This window comes from Elephas maximus, chromosome 5 (genome assembly GCF_024166365.1).
Source record: "Elephas maximus indicus isolate mEleMax1 chromosome 5, mEleMax1 primary haplotype, whole genome shotgun sequence".
Classification (NCBI taxonomy): domain Eukaryota; kingdom Metazoa; phylum Chordata; class Mammalia; order Proboscidea; family Elephantidae; genus Elephas; species Elephas maximus.
Window position 1 is genome coordinate 34542493 of NC_064823.1, and position 25230 is coordinate 34567722.

Genomic DNA, 25230 nt, shown 5'->3' on the forward strand with positions numbered 1-25230 from the left:
TAATTATAACAGTGTATGCTCATTTTTACAATTGTACATGTTGTCCTGAGCTCTTTAAAGTGGTTACTTGTAAACTATCAAAAAATACCTCAAATGACAAAGGGGGCTATCATATCTCTCTTTCAATAAGGCATCTTTTTGATAACATGAGGTTTAATTTTTTGTGATAAAACAGGGCATTTTAGTTACACTAGCACTTTAAAGATAGATCTAAAGGCACAAAAAGGAAAAATATATTTTAAGTTTGTTCAGTGTAATTATTAATGTATCATCCATTTTCGTTTGTTTTTCTATTGGTTGATAGTAAAGATCAGCAATCTGGAGTTCAAGCTCTCCTGTCAGAATGCATGAGTTTGAATCCTTGCTCTGCCATTTAGTACTGCATGACCTTAGACAAGTTATTTAAATCCTCTTTCCCTCTTTAAATTTAATTTATTAAGCTTATTTTTCCACAGGGTTACAATGGAATTAAATATTTCTGTTGTTGTTAGGTGCCAACAAGTTGGTTCTGACTTACAGTGACACCATGTATTACAGAACAAACATTTCCTTGTCCTTTGCCACCCTCATAATAGTAGGTATGTTTTAGCCCATCATTGCAGCCACTGTATCAATCAAACTCGTTGAAGGTCTGCCTCTTTTTCACTGACCCTCTACTTTATCAAGCATAATGATATCCTTCTTTAGGGACTGGTCGCCCCTGATAATATGTTCCGAGAAGTGAGATGAAGTCTTACCATCCTCACTTCTAAGGAGAATTCTGGTTGTACTTCTTCCAAGAAGGATTTCTTCCTTCTTCTGGCCCTTGAACCTCTTGCCCTCCAGTGGATTCTAACTCATAGCTACTCAATAGGACAGAGTGGAACAGCCCTCTTCTAGCAGTTCATGGTATATTCAACATTCTTTGCCAACACCGTAATTCAAATGGTTCAATTCTTCTTTGGTCTTCCTTTGTCATGGCCCAGCTTTTACACAGGTGTTAGATGATAGAAAAGACCATGAATCAGTCGTACCCTAGTCATCAAAGTGACATCTTTGCTTTTCAAGATTTTAAAGAGGTCTTTTGCAGAAGATTTGACCAATGCAATATGTCATTTGATTTATATACTGCTGTTTCCATGGGTGTTGATTGTGGACCCAAGTAAAATAAATCCTTGAAAACTTCAATATTCTTGAAAACTTCAATATTCTCTCCATTATTGTGATGTTGCTTATTGGTCCAGTTGTGAGGATTTTTGTTTTCTTTATGTTAAGGTGTAATTCCTACTGACATCTGTAGTCTTTGATCTTCATCAATAAGTGCTTTAAGTCATCTTCACAGTGTTTTGTTCTGTTGTGCATGGGGTCTTAATGAGTTAGAACTGACTTGACAGCACCTAACAACAGTGTTATGTTATTCTCATAAACTGTGGAGATTAATCTGAGATAAATATTCCAGGTTAAAACTGGCTTTTGAAAGCTTCTTCAAACAGCACATTATTCTACCATGTTCCCTGTTATTAATTATTAATTACACATAAATTGTAGAATATACTTTAATATATGGTCCAATCTTGAAAGAAGTACAACCAGAATGCTCCTTAGAAGCAAGGATGGTGCGACTACTTCTCACATACTTTGGATATGTTATCAGGAATGACCAGGCCCTGGAGAAGGGCATCATGCTTGGTAAAGTGGAGGGTCAGCAAAAAAGAGGAAAACCCTCAAAGAGATGGATTGAAACAGTGGCTGCAACAATGGGCTTAAGCATAACAATAATTGTGAGGATGGCACAAGACCAGGCAGTATTTCATTCAGCTGTACATACAGTCGCTATGAGTTGGAACAGACTCAAAGGTACCTAACAACAAATTATTCCCGTAACTATCATAGTTTACAATAAAAGTCCTACAAACCAAACTTTCCTCTAACCTGTTAATAGCACTTCTTCACTATAAAGTCAAAATTTTAGGAGAATTAGATCTTACTTTAACAACTGTCTTTTTTGCCTTCCATTGGTCTACCTGTTTTAAGACAGTTGCAGAAAGCTTTCAGGGTTTTTGTTGCAAGTTAAAATTATTTTCTGAGCAATATTTTTCTTGCTTATCTGGTAAATTTGCAATGTTTGCTTTTGGTGGTAGAACCCTGGAGAGCAGGTGGGGTGTTCATTTCCTAAATTTTTGTTTTGTTTCAATGTATTGATTATGTCCAAACCAAATGCCAACATACTACATTAACAAAATCTCCAGTTCATGGAGAATTTCCAATGTACAGAGAAATATGATCAGTTTTATGTAAGGCACTTATTTGAATTTAATCTGTACAACTGTTAAATGAAATAGAAATTATTAACCTCATTTGACAGATTAAAAAAGAAGAAAGCCAAGAGAGTGTAAAGAATTTGTCAAGGTCATAAAGATAATAAGAAATAGACAAAAAAGTATGAACAGATCTGTCTGACATCACAGAATATGTTCGTAAATCACTGCACTATAATACTTTGACCTGTGAAACAATTTTTCAAGCTTCTTTCCAAATACAGATTCCCGTTTAAGTGTCTGGTTCCTAAAGAAAATATTACAACAATGACTCCCAAATATGCTCTGTCAGTTTGTTATACTATTTTGGCTTTCATGTTGCTGTGAGGCTGGAAGCTATACAACTGATATTTTTCAAATACCAGTGAGGTCACTGACAGTAGACAGGTTTAAGCAGGGCTTCCAGGTTAAGACAGACTAGGAAGAAAGGCCTAGTGATCTAATTATGAAAATCAAAGTAGGCCTTGTGAGAATCAGTGCCCATGGAAGCAGCAGTCAAGAAATCAAACATTAGGTAAATCTGTTAAAAACTTCTATAAAGTTTTAAAAAACAAAGGTGTCAGTTTGATGACTAAGGTGAGCCTGCCTGAAGCCATGGTCTGTTCAATCACCTCAAATGCATGTAAAAGCCGTGCAATTAGAAAGGAAGACAGAAGAATTGATACCTTTGAATTATGGTGTTGACAAGGAATATTGGTTATATCCTGGACTGACAAAAGAAGGAACACATTAGTCTTAGAAGAAATATAATTAGAATGCACCTCAGAACTGAGGAAGGTATGACTTTAGTGTGTTCACTTTGAACATGTCATCAGGAAAGACCGATTTCTAGAACACAACATCATCTTTGGTAGAGAGTTAGGTAAAACTAGGAAATTCTCAATGAAATAGATTGAGACAATAGCCATGACAATGAACTCAAACTTGCCAGAAATTATGAAGATGGCACAGGACCAGTCAATGTTTTATTCTGTTATATGTAGGGTAACCATGAATTGGAGCTGATTCGATGGCAACTAACGGCAACATCATGCTCTATATTTAATATGGGAATTTGAGTAGTAATACATACTACTTATAGAACCTGGTGGCGTAGTGGTTAAGAGCTATGGCTGCTAACCAAAAGTTCACCAGTTTGAATCCTCCAGAAACTCTTTGGAAACTCTGTGGGGCAGTTCTACTCCGTCCTGTGGGATTGCTATGAGTTGGAATCGACTCGATGGCAATGGGTATGGTCTTTAAATGCTATATGCAGAACTGCATATGAAGGGAAAAAAAGCATACTAGGGCATTTAATTATTCAATAGACATGAGAATCACATGATCTGAAATAATACCCAATAGACTTATTGATAAATCATATCTAAGAGCTGCTTTACCAATATAAATTATTTGGTTCTTTTCTTTTTTCTTTTAGTTTTCTTTAAAATACTTTCCTTGCTCAACTCATAATGAGATGCCAATGATTATTATAAGTATAAAATTCCTTCTGCACCAATTGTTTTAAATGGGACAGTTTTTCAGTGATTAAAGTTTTATCCATTTTTAAAATATTTTTATAAACTTCGTTAAATGCTGTTTACACAGAATAACCTGAACCCACTTAAAGTAGTCAATTCAGGATCCAGAACATTTTCATTACCATCAAAATACAATGTTCTTTTGCTTTTCATTTTTTCCCACACCCCTGGCCACTTTTAACAGCTGATATATTTTCTGGAACTTAGTTTTTATTTTCTAGAATTATATACAAATGGAATAATGCAACATATGCTCTTTTGTATCTGGTTTCTTTTCTCATTATAATGGTTTTTGAAATTCACCCATGTTGTTGCATGTATCAGTATTTCTATTATTTTACTACTCGGTAGTATTACATTCTACGGAAATAGCACATTTCCTTTAGCCACTCAAATTAAGTGGACTTTTTTTTTCCAGTTTGGGCTATAGTGAATAAAAAACCGAAAACCAAACCCACTGCCGTCAAGTCGATTCCGACTCATAGCAACCCTAGAGGACAGAGTAGAACTGCCCCATAGAGTTTCCAAGGAGCGCCTGGAGGATTCGAACTGCCCACCTTTTGGTTAGCAGCCATAGCACTTAACCACTACGCCACCAGGGTTTCCATAGTGAATAAAGCTGCTGCAAAATTTTTGTACCAGCCTTTGTGTAGACATATGTTTTCGTTTATCTTGGTTTAATAACAAGGAATGGATTACCTGGGTCACATGATGGGTACATGTTTAACTTCTTAAGAAATTGCAAGTTTTCCAAAGTGATACAATTGTACTTAAAATGACATTCAAAGACTCAATATAGTTAATGCAATTTAAACTCCAGTAATTTTTTTTGTAACATTGGCAGGCTGATTATGAAACATATGTGGAATAAAAATACTGTGGGATAAGCAAAACAATTTTAAAGAACAAAGTTGGACCATTTGCAATACTTTGTTTCAAGGCTTACCATATTTTCACGCAAATAAAAAAAAAATTTTTTTTATATGTTTGTCAACCGTATCCTCTCTCATGAGGTATTTTCGTAAGCACATTATGCTAATTTTTTATAGTAAAATGTAAAAAAATTGGCATAGCAGAGCTTATGAAAATACTTTGCAGGAGTAGGGTGGGGTCGGCAAAACAAACATAGAAGGCATGTGTTATTTGTGTAAAAATACGGTACTCTAAAATTATAATACCCAAGTATTTGTATTGTTGAAAGGATATATACATAAGATCAATAGAACAGAAGAGTCTTAAAATAGAGCTATTCAAATACAGTCAATTCATTTTTAGTAAAGATGCCAAGGTTCAATTGAAAAAGGAAAGTCATTTCAACAAATAGTGCTGGAGCAACTGGAAATTCATATGGACAAAATTAACATTGACCTTTACCTCACACCTTATGCAAAATTAACTCAAAATTAATCATAGATCTAAATGTAAGGGCCAAAATTTTTAATTTCTGGGAGAAATCATGAGAGAAATTCTTTATATTTTGGGGTTAGGTGAAGATTTATTAAGTAGAACACAAAAAGGGCAAATAATAAAAAAATTGTTCAATTAGACATTATCAAAATTAAAAACTATCTTTTGTTTCACATGTCCTTAGATTATACTGTAAACTTCTTTACATATTATCTGACTCTTAGAATCTGATTTACATATTTCTCTGACTGTTATTTATCTGCCACCTTTACATATTTTTCTTCTTGCTGCTCAGTAAGCCTAGGAAATATTCAAGGTGCTATATTTGAGCCTCTTTTCTCCTGTCCTTTGTTTATTTAGTAGGCAATTTCAGGTATTTTAGTTAATCCCATGGTTTTCAATTTGCATTTGTGTCTTTAGTTCCTGCTTCACTCATGACCAAGGACTCAATTCACTTGGATTGAGCCACATTATAGGTTCTAATCCAAGATCTGTCCCTAACTAGGCTAAACAAAAATCTAACTCGCAAGATAATATCACCTGAACAAATTACTTAAATTCTATCTTTGTTTTTATTTGTAATACATCAGTATTTAAATTAGTATAATAATAATTTTTATTATTTTCTTTAATACAGAACAGAAAAAATACATTTTACATAGGTAGAATATTTCCTAATTGAATGTTTCAGGACTATAAAAAGTAAATCAAAAAAATTTATTAAAAAAAAAAAGTAAATCACCCAGACTAAAACGTTTTTTGTTAATATTCACAATAATAATCAGAGATTTTTTTTATTGCCTAGGATTTAGGTTATAAGATACCGTGTTTTATTTTTAAAATTTCAGGGTCTAATTGTTCATGTCGCCATCTTTCCTTTTATTGCCCATTTCTTCCATTTAAAAACCCCTTGCTTTGGTCATAATTGACTATGTCTTAATATCCTCCTGAAAAAGAAATGATCGGTATCTTTTATGATTTCACATACTCTTCCTGCTTTCTGAAATGTTGTTGTTTTTGCTGTCATGGCGCTGGCCTCTGACTTATGATGACCCCATGCATAATGGGATTAAATCATTGTGATCCAAAGGGTTTTTCCTGACTGATTTTCAAAAGTAGATCACCAAGCCTTCCTCCTAGTCTGTATTAGTCTGGAAACTCAGCATCATATCAACACTCAAGCTTCCACTAACAAATGGGTGGTGGTTGCATAGGAGGTGCATTGGTGGGGAAATGAACCCATGTTTCTCACATGGGAGGCAAGAGTTCTAACACTGAACCAAAATCTACTTGTCAAGATACTAATTTCTTAAGGTCTAACATGGTGTCTTAGTCATCTAGTGCTGCTGTAACAGAAATACCATAAGTGGATGGCTTTAACAAACAGAAGTTTACTCTTTCACAGTCTAGTAGGCTAGAAGTCCAAATTCAGGTGTCAGCTCCAGGGGAAGGCTTTTTCTATTGGCTCTGGAGGAAGGTCCTTGTCATCAATCTTCCCCTGGACTAGGAGCTTCTCCTCAGGAACTCCAGGTCCAAAGGACAAGCTCTGCTCCTGGCCCTGCTTTCTCGGTGGTATGAGGTCCCCCTGTCTCTCTTCTTGCTTCTCTCTTTTATATTTCAAAAGAGATTGACTCAAGATACAACCCAATCTTGTAGATTGAGTTCTGCCTCATTAGTATAACTGCCACCTATTCTACCTCATTAACATCTTAGAAGCAAGGTTTACAACACATAAGAAAATCACATCAGATGACAAAATGGTGGACAACCACATGATACTGGGAATATGGTCTAGCCAAATTGATACATGCATTCTTGGGGGACACAATTCAATCAATGACACATGGAATTCACTTTTTGTCCTATTATGAATGCCATTTTTAAATTTTATAAGCACTGTAGTTTTAGTGAATAATAGATATCCAATATACTCTTATTACATAACAGGGATGGCATGCATGCTGTATTTTTGCAAAGAAATATATGCACAGTTTTTCCTATGGGAATAATGCCTGTCATTTTTACAAGAGTAGATTTTACTATAGTCAAATCTGTAAGCCCTTCAGACATATATGACCTTTTGTTTTAATCTACTTATTATTATTTTGATTTTCATTTTTAATGTCCCATTGTGCCCTTTTCTGTCAGTTTTTGTTGTTGCTGCTGTTCTTGTTTAGACACCTTTCCCTGTCTAGATATTTAAGTAAGGGTAGAAAGCTGATTTGTATTTTTATGTTTTTCTATATATAAATATCTCACTTTATCTTTCCGACAGCAAATCCATTCTTCCCAGGAAGGCCAGAATGTCTAGATAATTATAGTGTTTCAAAATTGCCTAGAAGAATATACTAATTCATGGTAATTCTGTTTAAGAATAAAAATAAAGCTATTGATTTTGTAATAAACTTGCTGCATTTACTTTAACATTATTTTGCAAATGTTCGCCCATCAAAAACCCTTTTGGCATCTATGAAATTTTTCTCATAGCTTATCACTACAATCACACAAGGGATGAAATATGAGAAATAAATGATTAGATGACTCTAAATGGGCTAATAAAGATGTGTGAAGTTTAGGAAGACACAACATCCTACCATTAAGAGTTAATTGCTCTTGCACACTATGTATTCAAAAATAAATTGTGAACTGCCTTCTTTATGCTTTCCTCCTGATGTGCTTTGTTATTGAACTATAAGCAACATTTTATAAGCATGATTATCTCTACTAAATTTATGCACTTCTTCAGGGCTTGTTGATTAAATCTTGAAGAAATGTTTACTCTAAAGTTCTTACTGGCACAATTTTTCTATATACAGTTTTCTAACAGTTAACTACAATAAGAATATACTTAGCAAATTATTTTTAATACACGTAAATAATTAAAACATCAATCGCAGTTGGATTCTAGCAACCAATTCTCACCATGAGTATAAAAATTCTGGGATTTGGCCAAAAGTGGCAAGGTAGCTGTCTTCTTATTTTATCTTCTAAATAGCAGGTCTCTGAGTAATGTGATGTTTCTCATTCTCAAGTGGCCTAGACTAGGCTAGACTGTTAGAGTCATGATCATCATCATCGTTATCATTCCCCTATACAGCTCTATGAGTCACTCCTTAAGGATGAGGAACTCTAGAAGCAGGGAGGATAAGCTGCTTAAGGTTACACACTGAAGGAGCCACAAAATGAGGATTCCAAAGCAGGCTATCTGATTTTAGGCCTTGTTAATAAAAATATTCTGACCACACCTATTTTCTAATGTGAGCAGGTTCTTCACTCTCCAACTCACCAAACTTGCTGCTCTGAGTTCTGGTTCTATCTCGGCCATGTATGTTGAATATTGTCTGAGTGGATTATCTCAGCAAGACGCTGGGCAAAACACTCTCTTGAAAAGCACTCTCTCCCACCATCACTATATCATGATGATGAGGGTCCATTACTACCGGTAGAATTACTTTCTGTGCCTGGTGATCCTTTTGTACAAGAAGCCCAAAATGAACCAGATAACAGTAAGAGTTTTAATATTAGTGGGACTTTTAATACGTTCCCTGGTAGAAGCGTTCGCACTGGGAAGTAGGACTTTAAAGTTCACAGGGACTAAAATCATGAAAACTTTAAATTCCCAAGTGAATCATTGAGTATAACTTATTTCCTGTCACCAGAACCACTCCAACTTCCTCTTCCCAGGCCTATTTATTCACTGTGTTCATTGATTTAAGGAATATACTACATCGTGAAGGAAGGTATACCATCCTCAGAGGATGTAATGGCCAAGATGGTACTTCTGCTTCATTTTCAAGAGGCCACCCCAACAGTCTTTCAGTGTGGCGAAATTCTGGATGGTACTAGGACCAGCAGGTCCCATTGTATTATACACTCTGCACCAGAGAGTTTGCAGTGAAGTAGATCCCTTAGTCTGAGACAATGTCATATGGGATACCATCCCAGTAGATGAGACTTCTGTGAGCCCTCTGATACTGTTGCTGGGTGAAGCACTGTGGGCATGAGGGGCCAACTTTAACCGGAATCCAGGCTAATCACAATCAGGGTAAAATACCACTAAGTCCAGGGTTTAAGGCATACAATGTTATCAGCTTGCCACCCAGCCACCTGTTGGTCTCCTTAAGGAACCAAAGTGCAGCATTGGCCCTTGTGCTGATAGGACAGATGCTTAGCTCTAACAGTAATAGACCAGTCACAGCACCAGTCTCAGCTAGAGCAGGCCGTTGCTGTTATACGTTCTCATATACTCAGGAAATATTTTAATGAAAGTGTATAAAAAGTAAACTGCAGGAGAATATATAGACTATAATTAAACATATAAATACTAAAACATGGAAAGTCATTCCACAGATTTCATGGTTGTTGTTAGTTGCTGTTCAGTCAGTTCTGACTCACTGCGACCTTAAGTATAACAGAATGAAACGTTGCCTGGTCTAATTGTATAGATAGATAGATAGTGACTCTTTCTCTCCCTCTTCTGTGTATGTGTAGAAAGTAACTCTGTATCCATATATGAAATATAACCCATTGCTGTTGAGTAGATTCCAACTCATAGTGATCCTACAGGACAGGGTAGAACTGCCCCATAGGGTTCCCAAGGAGTGGCTGGTAGATTCGTACTGCTGACCTTTAGTAGTCAAGCTCTTAAAAACTGCCTCACCAGGGCTCCGTATACATACATATGTATATATCATATATATGGTATATATTTGTAAATATTTTATGTATGTATATAAAACCCCTGAGTGATATACTCAGGTAACATGCTTGGCTGCTAACCCAAAGGTTGGAGATTCAAATCCATCCAGATGTACCTCAGAAGAAAGCCCTACTGATCTACTCCCAAAACATCGGTCATTGAAAATCCTCTGGAGCACAGTCCTGCTCTGACACATATGAGGTCATGGGGTCACCATAAGGTGGAAGCAACTCAACAGCACTGATTACGGTATATATATATGTATGTACTTACATATTTGTGTAAATATACATTTTACACAAATTTTGATGCAATTACAAAGAAACCAAATACAGTAGCAAGAGTGAGAAACACAAACGAAGGTGTTGAACAGGAACTTTCAATATATTAGTAAATTTTTATGATATAAACTATGTGGTAGGTGCTCGAATGTTTTATATGTAATTCTTTATACCTATTTATATCTGAAATAGTTTGTAATATCTTAAAGAGCCAATGCTTAATAAAAAAAACAGTCATCATCAATTTAGGTAATGTTTTTGTTGGCGTGCTTTAAGTCTTTGTTCTCAGCCATCTTATTATTTTTATTACTTTTTAATGAACAAGTCTGTTAGTAACAGCAATAGATTAATTTTGAGTAGAACTTAACATACTTTACACTTCCGTATAAACATTGAAGGAAAATCTATGTATTGGGTTTCACAGTGTCTCCTCAAAATTCATAATTTTCCAGAACCTGAGAATGAACCTTATTTGTAAACCGCATCATTGCAGATGTAATTAGCTAAAATGAGCTCATACTGGAGTAGGTGGGACCCTAAGTTCAACAGCCAAAGAGGAAAGACAACCTTGTGAAGATGGAGGCAGACATTGGAGTTATGCTGCCACAAACTAAGGAATGCCTGGGACTAGCAGAACCTGGAGGAGGAAAGGAAAGATTCTCTCCTATAGGCTTCTGAGAAGACACAGCCTTGCCAACAGCTTGATTTCACATTCTACCCTCCAAGACTGTGAGAGAATGAGGAGAATGAGTTTCTTTTGTTTTAAGCCACACAGTTTTTGGTATTTTGTTATAGCAACCCTACGAAACTAACACATCATCCAAACCCTTTGCCGTTGAGTCTATTCTGACTCATAGCCATCCTATAGGACAGAGCAGAGTTTCCAAGGAGTGGATGGTGGATTCGAACTGCTGATCTTTTGGTTAGCAGCCAAGCTCTTAACCACTGCACCACCAGGGGTCCACTATATAAAAAAAAAAAAAAAAAATAGAAGGCACATGTATCAGATTTTCAAAGCTAAAGAAAGTAGGAACAACAGTAAATTAATTGATGAAAGCTTCAGAATCCAAAAGGATCTTAATAGGCTATAATAGTGAGCTGTAGCAAAAAGAATAAGGTAAAGGCTTTAGAGATAAGCAATTTACTTACACAAGGACAGTGTCATTATGTAACCGAATGTTCCCTAGGGAAAAGAAAAGTAAGGAGTTTAGTAGCTTTAAAAACATGTTAGTTTTAATGTGAATATTTACCTGCATATTAAATTTTCTACTCGGTAATACATATTTTGATTTCAAGTTTAATTCAATAAATACCAAAATCCTCCCTAACTCCCACAGGCCCAACCTATTGCTGAAATTTTTATGAAGCCATTGCTTACGTTACCCAAGTGGAATCTTGAGAAAAACTTTTTGTTAAGGGCATGGGTGGTAAAGAGTCACCAGCCGATAATAAATTTTGAGTTTTACTGGACTCCTGTCTCTGAGAACACCAGTGGGAAAATATGTACCTGGAATCATGGCTGGAAGTGAAGTGTATTTAGCGTTGAACTTCTAAAGGCAAATTTGAAATAAAACAGGTTTAAATAAAATATGGTGTAAGATTTTAAGAAGCAGTCCAGGCCTGGTTCTGTGTCCCTGTAATGTCACCGGTAGGCTCCAGGATCCCTCCATCTGTCTGCTCCTATGTTTAGTACTTAAGTTGTGTTCTGCTCAACAACATCAATACTGGAGTATCAGTCACTAATTCCTAATTATTTGCAGGAAGAACTTGAGAAAGTGGAATTAAAGGAATCAGCAAACTTAGTAAATATTCTTCCTCAGAATCCCAGGAAGTGACTTCACAATATATTTTGTGGCTACTTGTATTTACAAAAAAAAAAAAGACAAAGAAATAAAAGCTTTTTGTAGCTAAGTGTTATGGATTGAATTGTGTCCCCCCAAATTATGTGTTGTGAACCCTAGCCTCTATGTCTATGGTTGTAATCTCATTTGAGAATGGGTTGTTTTTGTTATGTTAATAAGACAGGATTAGTGTAGGGTGTATTTTGAGTTGACCTCTTTGGGCATATAAAAGAGATTAAACACACAAGTCAGAGAAGAAGAGCTGAGGCAAGATTGATCTCCAAGCAACCAGGAAAAAAGCTGACCAGAAAAGGACCTTCCCCCACAGCCAAGAGAAAGAGAAAACTTTCCCCTAGAGCCGGGGTCCTGAATTGAAATTTCTTGCCTCCTAATCTGTAAGAAAATAAATTTACGTTTATTAAAGCCACCCATTTGCAGTATTTCTGTTATAGCATCCTAGATAACTTATGCCACCCTTGCACAGGGTATATAGAAGTGCTGGCATAAATCTTCTAAGGCTTTAAGAATAAGACACTAAGACGCAAAGTACATGTCTGCCTCTATCAATATCAATATCTGTTTTTGTTAAAAATGATAAAGGAAAGAAGAGATTTTCAGGAGGCAATTAGCAATCTCTGCCACATGTCCTCAATAAAGTTTCAAATGTCTTTGGGTAAAAATTACTTGCAAACTTTGAGAAGCAAAACTCCAGTTTATTAATATATTGAAAAATTTTTTCAAATGTATTGATAATAATTTTAAAACTATTTCTTGAGGACAAAATTGAGATTTTAATAAGGCATAATGTATCACTTTATATATGCCATAATAAGAAATGTTCATTTTCTTTCAAATCAGAATAATAGACCTCTGAAGTAATGAACACGACCAATTTGAAATGACCTTTTATAAAATGATTTTATGTAATCAATAGTAATTTTAGGAAAATAATTGCATTTATGTCCCTTACTAGGGAATGTTAAATTTAGCTTTTAATATTTGGTTTTAATGTTGTTACCAAGGAAATAATCTGAAAAGAATATTTTCTTCTGAAATGGAGTATAATTATTTAAATTGCTGAAATGGTATTTATTTTCTTATTTTTATATTCCTCAAGATGAAGAACTAGATCAAAGAAATATAATTAAAATGCATATATTGACCCAGGTATGCTATTTTACCTTTGTTAAGTGTTTTATAAAATTTATTTTATGACTGAAAACATTTATTGCAATAATGGTTTTTTACATTTGTCTATGTTTTCTAATTCTATTAGAACTTTCTCTTTGCAGACAATAATCTTCCTCTTAAAGCATTCGAAAATTTACATCAGCACTTTCTATACCCCCTGGGTTTCTGATAGGTAGAGAATTTGTGCAAGGATGGCATAAGCAAGCATGGCTGACCTCCTTGATTCCCCAACCACCCCCTATGCCATATCAATGCGTCAGTCATTTTTCCTGGAACCACATCACCCTCACCTCTGTGATCAAGCAAGGGACTTGAAATATGTGGAAGATCAGGAATTGATAAAGATGTGATCGATATGGGGAGAGGAGTAGTAAAGAAAAGACAAAAGAGGGAAAAAGAATGAGGGGGAAAATCCCCAAATCTCAATCAAAATATGCTAATTTTGCATCTATTTCCATTCCCATAAATCTTTTGAATTATTATTATTATTTTAGTTTCTAGGATATCTTCAAGATTGATTGAACTTGGTAGTGCACAAAGAATTACCTTTCTTTAATAGAAAATGAAATCCAAACAAGAAAGATGTCAGAATCTTTTTCCCTTTTTCTTTTTGGAATAATACAGCAGCCATTATTATTCATAAGTAAGTCAAGTACCTGGCGAGGCCATAGCTGAATAATAGAGAATTAAACAATACAGCCATAAGTAGTTTGCTTATTACTTAAAGAGGCAACGCAAGAAATAAAGTAACTGAACAAACAAGGGGTAGAACTTTTTTTCGTTTGGCTCAATCTCTCTCTAAGGTGTGTTTTGTGAAGTCAACATCAGTCCCCAATGACAAGAACAAAGCAGCTGCTGGAAGGCATTGACTGGTTTCTGCACCTGCTGGGTTAATCTTAAAATGTCCATTTTGTGCCCCTTTGCTATAGCAACCAAGCAATCTACTATCTGGAAAACTGGTGAGTTATACACCTTCAAATCTCCAGCTCTGCTTTCTTTCTCAGTGTTTCTCACTTTTCTCTCATAGCTATTGCCGTTTGATCTCAACATTTTAGCTGATAATTTCAAGCATAATCTTATTTCTGCTCATTCAATAAAGACTTTATGTGTAAAAGACTGCCTCTTAATGTAAGTCGCTTAAGGAAAATTAAAAGTTCGTAGAGAACCTTGGCTTGTAAAAGCCTGAAGTTTCTCATGTCTTTGCCCTGCCTCTCTTTGGTCTTCATTTTGAATGACATTTTTCTTCATGGTGTTTGATTATGTATTCAATTGTAATTCCCCTTCAACACAGACCCATTCATCAGCCTTGTGAATCACTCATCTGAGGAGTATAGAAAGAACACGCAGACTAATGAGTATTCTCAGTACAATAGGAAAAGAATATCCGTAAAAATCAAAATGGACATAAATATTTGTTAAGCAAATTACAGATATAAGTATAATTTTACTTTTGAATTTGATCAGACAGTAGAAACACAGGGATTTATACTAAGTTGCAATTATTTCCTATTTTATATGGTAATTATAAATATTGACCAAATTCAGATATTTAATTATAATATGCAGATTCTGATATTCAATTATGTTTCATTAGGAGTTTATGACTACTTTCTTTATATACTCCTCGGTCTACTTTATTGATAAAATGATCTTTTTTGCTTCCTTTGTCTTTAGATGTATATGTTCTTTGATTTTCTAGAGAAAGAAAAATTGCATCAGTGTCTAGAAATAGGTTGTATTCTGACCCTCAGCATATCTGGCTTCAAAGGGGAATGGGTATTATTTTAAGAAGAGAGAGAGTAAGTGAATATAGCTTATATTAGCTTTTCCTTGCATACTGCTATTTTAAAAAAAACTCATTCTCTCTCTCAAAAAAAAAAAAGGTGATGCAAACAAAACTGCCTATGAGGCTTTAAGTAATGCCTACTCTAAGTTGTTCAGATTCCTACATCAATATCTATCTGGGATTTTACATGAAATTATGAATTCTACAAAATCTATTATGGAAAAAACTTCTATGCATAGGAAAAAGAAAAAGAATTGTTACTTCTGAGGATTTCATACAAATGAATAAAATTAAAGTAAGTAGTACAGTACCTTATTTTGAGGGCATCAAAAGATCATTTTTGTTACATAAACCACATGAATTTCTAGTGTTTAGTAGTGGAAATACATGTATGAGTTTATCGTAACTCTGAGTTATAGAATATTTAAATAAATCTATTATATGTTTATTACATGCAGAAGTTAGATTGAGGTCAGCACAATTCTTATTAAATGTTCTTTCTTCAACAAAGCATGGTTTAAAAAAAAAAAAAGCAACCATTAATTTGGTAAATCTAAACATTTCCTGTGCCCGGATACAGCCCCCGGCCTTTATTCAGTATTCTCACCTACACACATGTTATGGCACTGGTTCTCAACCTTGGCTGAACATTAGAACCTCCTGGGGAATTTTTTAAGATTCTGATGCCAATTAAATCTGAATCTCCAGAGGAGGTACCCACACATCAGTGCTTGTAAAGCTTCCCAGGTGATTGCAATTTGCAGCCGAGGAAGAAAACTACTGTGCTACAAAACATCCCAAACATGTCATAACCATGGTCTCTTTTCTGTACCAGGATAATCGACATAGGCAAACTCGCCTGCTAAGGATATCATTAGAGAATTCTTAAAGTGAGAATGGTAAGGTAAAATGCACAAACTTGTTCCTTCTCGTGTGCTCAAATCCACCTCCTTGTGACGATGTCTCGGATGACTCCTATTTTCAGTGCCTTTTCCAAACTCTGAAATCCTAAAGATTTTATATTTAAGAATGGTTAATTTTCTTTCACACATATTCAGCAAATACTTATGGAAACATACCATGTACCAGGCACTCTTTTATTTCTTACATGTCCTAATTTTTCTGTACCAAAAATGAAACCAAACCCATTGCCGTCAAGTTGATTCCAACCCATAGCAACGCTACAGGATGGAGTAGAACAGCTACTTATGGTTTCCAAAGCTGCAATCATTATGGGAGCAGACTGTCACACATATTTCTTGTACTGACCAGTTCCTGGGTTAGAACCACTGACAATTTGGTTAGCAGCTGAGAGCTTAACCACGGCATCATCAGGCCTCCTTATGTCCTTCTGTGATATTGTTGTTAGGCGTTGTTGAGTCAGTTTTCAACATAGCTAATGTCTTAGGCTGGGTAGCAAAACCAGTAAAGCATATAAAAATACATAAGAGAGATTTATTTCAAGGAAATGGCTCACAAAGTTCTAGAGACTGAAACGTTCCAAGTCCGTGGGTCAGGCTGGAGGTTTCACATGATTCACGTAGCCACGGGGACTGGTGAACCCCAAATGAGTAGGTTAGACAGCAGCGCTCTTACAGACTGCAAAGACTGATGAATCCCAAGATCAGAAGGCAAAAATGGCAAGTAAGCTGCTAGCTCAAGGCCCAAAAACCAGAGGTCAGGCAAACAAGGGCCAGCTGCAGAACCCAGAGCCAGCAAAAGACTGCAAACTTGCCAGAAAGTCTATCTATATTGGATGCAGGCCACACCCCCAAGGAAACTCCATTTCAACTGATTAGCTAATCACAGTGCATCCCATCATGGAGGTGATCACATTATATCAAATCTCATCATGGAGCTGATCACGTCATTATATGACTGCCAAACAACATCATAACTGCCAAACCACTGAGAATCATGGCCCAGCCAAGTTGACACACAACCTTAATTATCACAGTCCCCCCCTCCCCAGCCTGCCCCTTGTCAACTTGGCACATGTACACATCTCCTTAAACTATACATAATTTCTGAATGAAAACAATTATAGTCCTACTTGCACCTAACATGATCTAATTAACACACATGCAACTGAAAATGCTCTAGTCCTGTTTACATCTTATATTTCATAAGTGAAGAAAAAAATATTTGATGCACACGTACAAGGCAGAAATACTCATAGCAATTACAGTCCTCATTTCTGCAACTGGTCACGTGGCTATAGCTGGTGTTTAGAGCTACCTTCTTCCACCACCCATTCTGTATTCCCTTTACCCTCAGCAAACACCTCAGCTGGTTGTGGTTCTTTGCCTGGTGGAGTGACTCAAACCTTCATTCCTGAAGGGTCTGGGACATTAGTAGTCAAGTCAGAATTGAGTTGCTGTAGTTTTCCATTGACTTTAATCACAGGGTATGATAATACTAAGAGATGGCCTAAGGGATCACCTGCATTCCAGACATATTCTTCTTCACCTCCATTATGTAATATCAATTCAATTTCTTCTTGGTAATCACGATCAATCACATCAGCCAATATGGTAACTCTTTGCCTGGTGATCCAGAGGCATAAGAAGCCAAAAATGGTGGGGTGACACTCTTAACTTCCAGTTTAAAGGAATCAGTGATATGTCTCCAGGTGGAGGCATTCCTTCCTTTGGAACTAGAACTTCTAGATTCGCAGAGCATAGAGCCATGGGGACAAGAAAGCAAAAATTTTGTGAATGGTCAGTAGGGGCGATAGTGAGTGGTGCCACTCCAATTTCCACCCTTGATTCCCAGACCTACGAATCCTGGCTATGGGAGAAACAGCACCATGTATTGGAAGCTGGTTTAGAGCATATACAACCTCTTAGAGAACATTGCCCCAACCCTGCAAGGTATTGCCAACTAGCTAGTGTCATAATTGTGTCTTCAGAAGGCTATTCTATCATCCTATCAAGCCAGCTGCTTCAGGTTGAAGCAGTGAATTCCATGAGCATAGGCTCATCGCCACACTTCATTTGCTGTGAAGTGAGTCCCTTGATCAGAGGCATGCTGTGTGCGATACCATGACAGTGGACGAGGCATTCTGTAAGTCCATGGATGGCAGTTTGGCAGAAGCATTGAGAGCAGAGAGTATCCAGAGTAAGTGTCTATTACAGAAAGAACAAACCTCTTCCATTTCCATGATGGAAAGAGTCTAAGGTAATGAATCACCCCCCAGGCTGCTGGCTGATCACCTCAAAGTACGTTGTCATCTAAGGGACTCAGTGTTAGTCTGCGCTGCTGCAGATTGTGCATTTAGCAGTGGCTGTAGCCAAGTGGGACTTCATGAATGGAATTTCATGTTGCCACACCCATGCAAAACTTCCATCCCTGCCATTACGGCCACTTTATTCATGAGCCCGTTATGCAATGACGGCAGTAGCTAGGGGAAGAGAATGACTTGTTCCCACAGAACGCATCATCTTATCCACTCGATTGTTAAACTCCTTCTCTGCTGAGGTCATCCTTCTTTGGCCCATTCAGAGAGGTCTATCCACATACCTCTTCCCCATAGCTCCTTGTCTTCAATTTTCCAATCATGCTCCTTCCATGTCTATGACCATCCAGCCAAACTATTGACCACAGCCAATCAATCAGTACATAATCACACATCTGGCCATTTCTCCTTCCAAGCAGAGTGAACAACCAGATGCATGGATTGAAGTTCTGCCCATTGGGAGGACCTTCCTTCACCATTGTCCTTCAGGGAGGTCCCAGAAAGTGCCTGAAGTGTTGCTGCCATCCACTTTTCACGTGGTGTCTGCATATTGCAAAAAACCATCTGTAAACCGGGTACAAGTTTTCTCTTCCTCAGTCACCTGATTGTAAGAACTCACCACGAGGCCACAGGTGCAGACTGGGAGATGGAAGGTAAAGCGACAGAAGTGGAGATCATGAGCATCAGGGCCATTACATCATGCAACTTACTTGTGCTTTCATGTTTTCCTTGGGCCTGATCTCATATATACCACTTCCATTTAACGGTAGAGTGCTACTGTGCATATCCAACTTTATAGCTATGTGGGTCAGACAACACACAGTTCATGATGAGTGGCTCAGGCCACATGGTGACTTGGTGGCCCATGGTTAAGCGTTCAGTCTCTGCTAAGGCCCAGTAAAAAGCCAAAAGCTGTTTCTCAAAAGGACAGTAGTTATCTGCAAAGGATAGCAGGGCTTTACACCAAAATCCCAAGGGTCTTCACTGTGATTCACGAATTGGGGCCTGCCAAAGACTCCACACAGCATCTCTATCTGCCACTGACACTGCAAGCACCATCGGATAGCTGGATTATATGGCCCAATGGCAGTGCAGCTTGCACAGCAGCCTAAAACTGTTGCAGAGCCTTCTCTCCTTCTGAGCTCCTAGCAATTTTTTTGAATCACAAGATAAATAGGACAGCGTAGCACAGTCAAATGAGGGATACATGGCCTACAAAATCCAAAGAGGACCACTGGGCGTTGTGCCCCCTTTTCAGCTGTGGAAGGGCCGGATGCAATAATTTATTCTCCACTTTAGAAGGAAAATCTCAACATGCCCAGCACCAGCGGCCTACTAGAAAATCCACTGAGGTGAATTTTCCTGAATTTTTCTCAGATTAATTTCTCATCCTCTGGCACGTAAATGTTTTACCAATAAGTACAGAGTAATTGACCCTTCTTCCTCACGAGGTCAAATCAGCATTATGTTATCAATGTAATGGACCAGAGTGATGTCTTGTGGAAGGGAAAGGCAATCATCGTCCCTGTGGGCTAAATTATGACATAGGGCTGAAGAGTTGAAATAGCCTTGAGGTAGGACACTGAAGTTGTATTTCTGGCCTTGCCAGCTGAAGACAAATTGCTTCTGGTGGTCCTTTAAAAGAGATATGGAGAAAAAGGCATTAAACAGATCAACAGCTGCATACCAGGTACCAGGAGATATATTAATTTGCATAAACAATGAAATTACATGTGGAACAGCAGCTGTAAATGGCGTCACCACTTGGTTTAAGTTTTCAATAATCTACTATTGTTCTCCAAGATCCCTTTTTTTTTTTTTTTTGCACAGGCCAGATAGGAGAGTTGAATGGTGATGTGGTGGCAATCACCACCCTTGCATCCTTCAACTTTTTAATTGTGGCAGTAATCTCTGCAATCCTTCCAGGAATGCAGTATTGCTTTTTGTTTACTGTTTTCTTATGTAGGAGCAGTTCTAATGGCTTCCACTTGGTTTTTCTTACCATAATAGCCCTTACTTCACTTTTCAGGGATCCAACGTGGGGGTTCCACCAGGTGCTGAGTATATTTATTCCAATTATGCATTTCTGAACTGGAGAAATCACTACAGGATGGAATCGGGGACCCACTGGACCTACTGTGAGACGGACATGAGCTAGGACTCCATTAATAACCTGACCTCCGTATGTCCCCGCTCTGACTGGTGGACCACAGTGATGTTTTGGATCTCCTGGAATCCGTGTCAGTTCAGAACCAGTATCCAGTAATTGCTGAAAAGTCTGATTATTCCCTTTTCCTCAATGAATAGTACTCTAGTAAAAAAAAACCATAGATCCCTTTGGAGAAGTCTGGGAGAAAGATCAACAGTATAAGTTTTCAGCAGTGTACTGGAGTTCTTCCTCAAGGGAACCTGGCCTCCTCTTTATTAAAGGGGTTGTGGGTCTGTAAACTCACTCAAGTCTGGGAATTGGTTGAGGGGCTGTGACTGTCTATTCTGGTGATTCAAGTTGGACTGCTATTCGCTTTTCCTAGAATTCTTCCACTTGCACAGATCAAGTATATCTTTAGTAGATTTCTTATCTATTTCATTCCTAAGGACATTATGACTAAGTAGCCAATAGCATAAGTCCATATGAGTCAGACTATTCTGATTACTCTTTGACTCTGTTGTCCATTATGGTAACCAAGCCCACCTTGTTTTCTTGATTGAAATGCCACTACCTGGCCCTTACCACCATTGGGTCAAACCAGCCCCATTGCAGTAAAAAAAAAAGGTGTCTTAATTCAGTTAGAGCAGTTCCCAGTGTCAAATCTGACTTACACAAAATGGCAATAAAAGCAGTCTTCAAGGATGCTGGGGCTCCCTTCACAAATTTGTTTCTCATCATTGTGGCAAAAGGTGTGTCCTCTGGGGACTACATGTTTGAGTCTGTGGATCTAACCTGATAAATCCACTCTAACATGTCAATTTCCCTAAGCCTTTGGAAACCTTCTTCTACATTACACCAAGGCAGGTCTTGCACTTCAATTTGATTAAGTGTAGGACACCACGTAATCCATGCTTTAGCAACCCAACCAAATCAACTATTAGATCCTTCCCTAACTTCTTGAGCTGAAACATTGTGCTTAGTCGGCCTGTATCAGTAAACCCAGACCGATCCATCTTCATGTTCCTTGTACCATTATCCCACACCCTTAATAGCCATCCCCACACATATTTTCCAGGTTTCTGTTTGTACATATTAGAAAAGTCAAGCAGTTCTTTTGAAGTATAGCATATCTCTTCCTGGTCATACTTCATACTTCACTTTTTGGGGCTCGCTGAAACTTAAGTCTATTTATAGGTCTAGAAGCCAAAATTGGTGGTGGGGATGTGTTTTTAGAACATTCAGCATTGTCTTGGAAGATATCTGTCTCAGGCAATGCCCCAGGCAATGACTAAGACAAAGGCTTTTCAGACACAGCTGGGTTAATCTCATCAGGTGGGGTGGAAGGGCTAATGATTTTACTGGAGAGAGTGGCTTAGATGACAAAGGTGGAATAATCTCTTCAAATGGGTGTGAGAGGGCTAGTTCTGTCAGTAGGAGTGATTCAATGGCATTAGGGGCTCAGTGTCCCCAACTTCCTGATTGTCTGCCCGCACATCACCATCCCAAGTTTCAGGATCCCAATCAGTGCCCTCACTTTAACTTCAGACACCACTTGAGGTTTGGAATTCAGCTGGAATTGTAATTGAGCCCCTCTTACTATAAGATTCTGTGGCTGGTTTTAGGCAATATCAGCTCTGTTACTACAAGAAATAAGCAGAGTTATCAGAATTTTTTAAACGAATCAGACTTCAGAAGCAATTTAGAAAACTCATTCCTACAATTTTCTTTCTCTAGAACCACTCTCGGTACCAAATATTTTAGGCTGGGTTCTATAAAGAAGCAAAACCAGTAAAGGATGTAAATATGTATATATCAAAATCCGTTGCCATCTAGTCAATTCCAACTCATAGCAACCCTATAGGACAGAGTAGAACTGCCCCACAGAGTTTCCAAGGAGCAGCTGGTGGATTTGAACTACCAACCTTTGGTTAGCAGCCGTAGGTTTTAACCACGACACTACCAGGGTTTCCATAAATATGTATATAGAGAGATTTATGTCAAGGAAATGGCTTATACTTTTAGAGGTTAGAAAGTCCCAAGTCTCTACGTCAGGCTGGAGGCTTCTCTGAATTGACATACCTACAAGGACTGCTGAACCCAAGATCAGCAAGTCAGATAGCAGTGCTCTTCTTCACAGGCTGCAAAGACTTTTGAATTCCAAGACCAGCAGGCAAGATGAAAAGTAAGCTGCTAGCTTAAGCCACAAGAACTGGAGGTCTGACGAACAGGAGTCAGCTGCAGGATAAACTGAGAGCAAAAGTCCATGAGCCTTGCCAGAAAGCCCGCCTATACTGGATGCAGGCCACACCCCCTAGGAAACTCCCTTTTAAGTGATTAGCTACTCACAGCACATCCCATCATGGAGGTGATCACGTTTCATCAAATTTCATCATAGATGTGATCACATCATTGTACAACTGCCAAACTACATCATAAGTACCAAACCACTGAAAATCATGACCAAGCCAAGTTGACACACAACTTTAATTATCATAGCTACCCTATGTACAGCAGAACTAAGCACTGCTCAGTCCTGTGTGATCTTTACAATTGCTGCTATGTTGAGCCCATTGTTGCACCCACTGTGTCAATCCATCTCCTTGAGAGTCTTTCTCTTTTTCACTGACCCTCTCTACTTTACGAAGCATGATATCCATGATCTCCAGAGACTGGTCCCGCCTTATAACATGACCACAGTAAGTGAGGTGAAATTTCACTATGTATGCTTCTAAGGAGCATTCTGGCTGTACTTCTTCCAAGACAGGTTTGTTTGTTATTCTGGTAGTCCATGATATATTCAATATTCTTCGCCAACTCCGTAATTCAAAGCTGTGAATTCTTTAGTCTTCCTTATTCGTTGTCCAACTTTTGCAATCATAGGAGGCGGTTGGAAATACCATGGCTTGGGTCAGGCGCACCTTAGTCTTCAAAGAGACATCTTTGCTTTTTAATACTTTCAAGAGATCTTTTGCAACAAAACACTACTGTAGGCCTTTAAATTAAATATGTATATCTCCAGTGAGATTTTAACCAATTTTCACAGTTCTACGTTGTTCATCTCTCTATACAGCAACATAGTGTAGTGGAACTGCACAGACTTTGCCGGGGAACAATTGTAATACAGAGTCAGACATATATGAATAGGGATTTCAGTTGTGCTATTAACTGTGTAATCTCAGATAAATTAATTTCTATGAACCACAGTTCTCTTGGTTATAAAATATAGGCAACAAATTTAATTGCAAAGCTGTGAGGATTAAACAATATATCAGATATGAAGTGTCAACCGTAGGTAGGCTTTGGCACAAAATGCATGCTTTTCTGCATTCATCCAACTATATAACAAATATAAAGTGTCTATTCTCTAACAGTCACTCTTATAGATGTTGAAAACACTGAAATGAATCAAAACATATTAAGTATTGGCTCTCATGGTGCTACAATTCTCATGAGGGACACAGGCAGTAGTAACACCTACTCACTGCCATCAAATGGATTCTGACTCATAACAGCTCTACAGGACAGAGTAGAACTACTCTATATAGTTTCCAAGGCTGTAATCTTTACAGCAGCAGACTGCCACATCTTTTTCCATGTAGTGGCTGAGAGATTTGAACACTGAGTATTTTAAGCACTGTGCTACCAGGTCTCCCTAGTAACATGTACAAAAAAATATATATTTTATGAAGAAATTAAGGCAGAGTAAAATGATAGCATGACAGGAGATATTAGGCAGGCTGGTCAGTATGGGACTTTTTGAAAAAAGACGTTAAACAAATGAAATGAAACAAAAGAGGGGTCAATGCACGTATTCTGAGGAAGACTGCTCAGGGAAGCTGAAAAAGCTGGTATGAAGTTTCTGTTATTGAAATGAAATCAGCATTTTAAAGGGAAGCAAGGAGCCCACTGTGGCTTAAGTGCACTGAGTGAGGTGCAGATAAGTAGTAATAAAAGTGGTAAGAAATGCAACTGGAAAGTTATTCACGGGCAAATTATGTGAGATCATAATAAACGTATATGGTAAGCATAATAATGTCCCCCAGAGATGTCGAAGGCATCCTAATCCCCAGAACCTGTGACTACCTGAGGTTACATGGGAAGAGGGAACTAAGATTGCAGATGGAAATAAGTTTCCTAATCAGCTTACTGTTAAATAAAGACATTATCCAGCATTATCCCAGTGGGCCTAATGTAATCACTGGAAAAAAAAAAATCAAACCTGTTGCCATCGAGCCAATTCTGACTAATAGCGATCCTACAAGACAGAGTAGAACTGTCCCACAGAGTTTCAAACTGCTGACCCTTTGGTTAGCAGCTGTAGCTCTTAACCACCACGCCACCAGTGTTTCCAGTGTAATCACAAGGGTCCTTAAATATGGAAGAGGGAGCAGAAGAGTCAGTGTCAGCACACTGCAGCATGAAAATGACTTGAATGACCATTGTTGACTTTGAAGACTGAAGAAGGGCATGAGCTCAGTAACGTGGTCAGTCCCCTCATAGCTGGAAAAGGCAGGAAACTCGATTCTCCTCAAGAGCCTCTGCAAGGAACATAGACCCACTGCCACCACCTTGATTTTATCCCCATGAGATCCATTTCAGTCTTCTGACCTCCTGAATTTAAGACAACAATTTTTTTTTTTTTAAAGCAAATAAGCTTGTGATTTGTCACAGTAGCAGCAGGAATCTAGTGCAATATTATAGAGATTTATTTGGTGAGCAGAAAGATCAGAGTGGCTTTCTCTGATTTATATTTTAAGAAAGCCACACAGCTGCTGTATGGAGAATAGACTGTAGGGAAGCAGAGAAGCAAGCTGGGTAGGC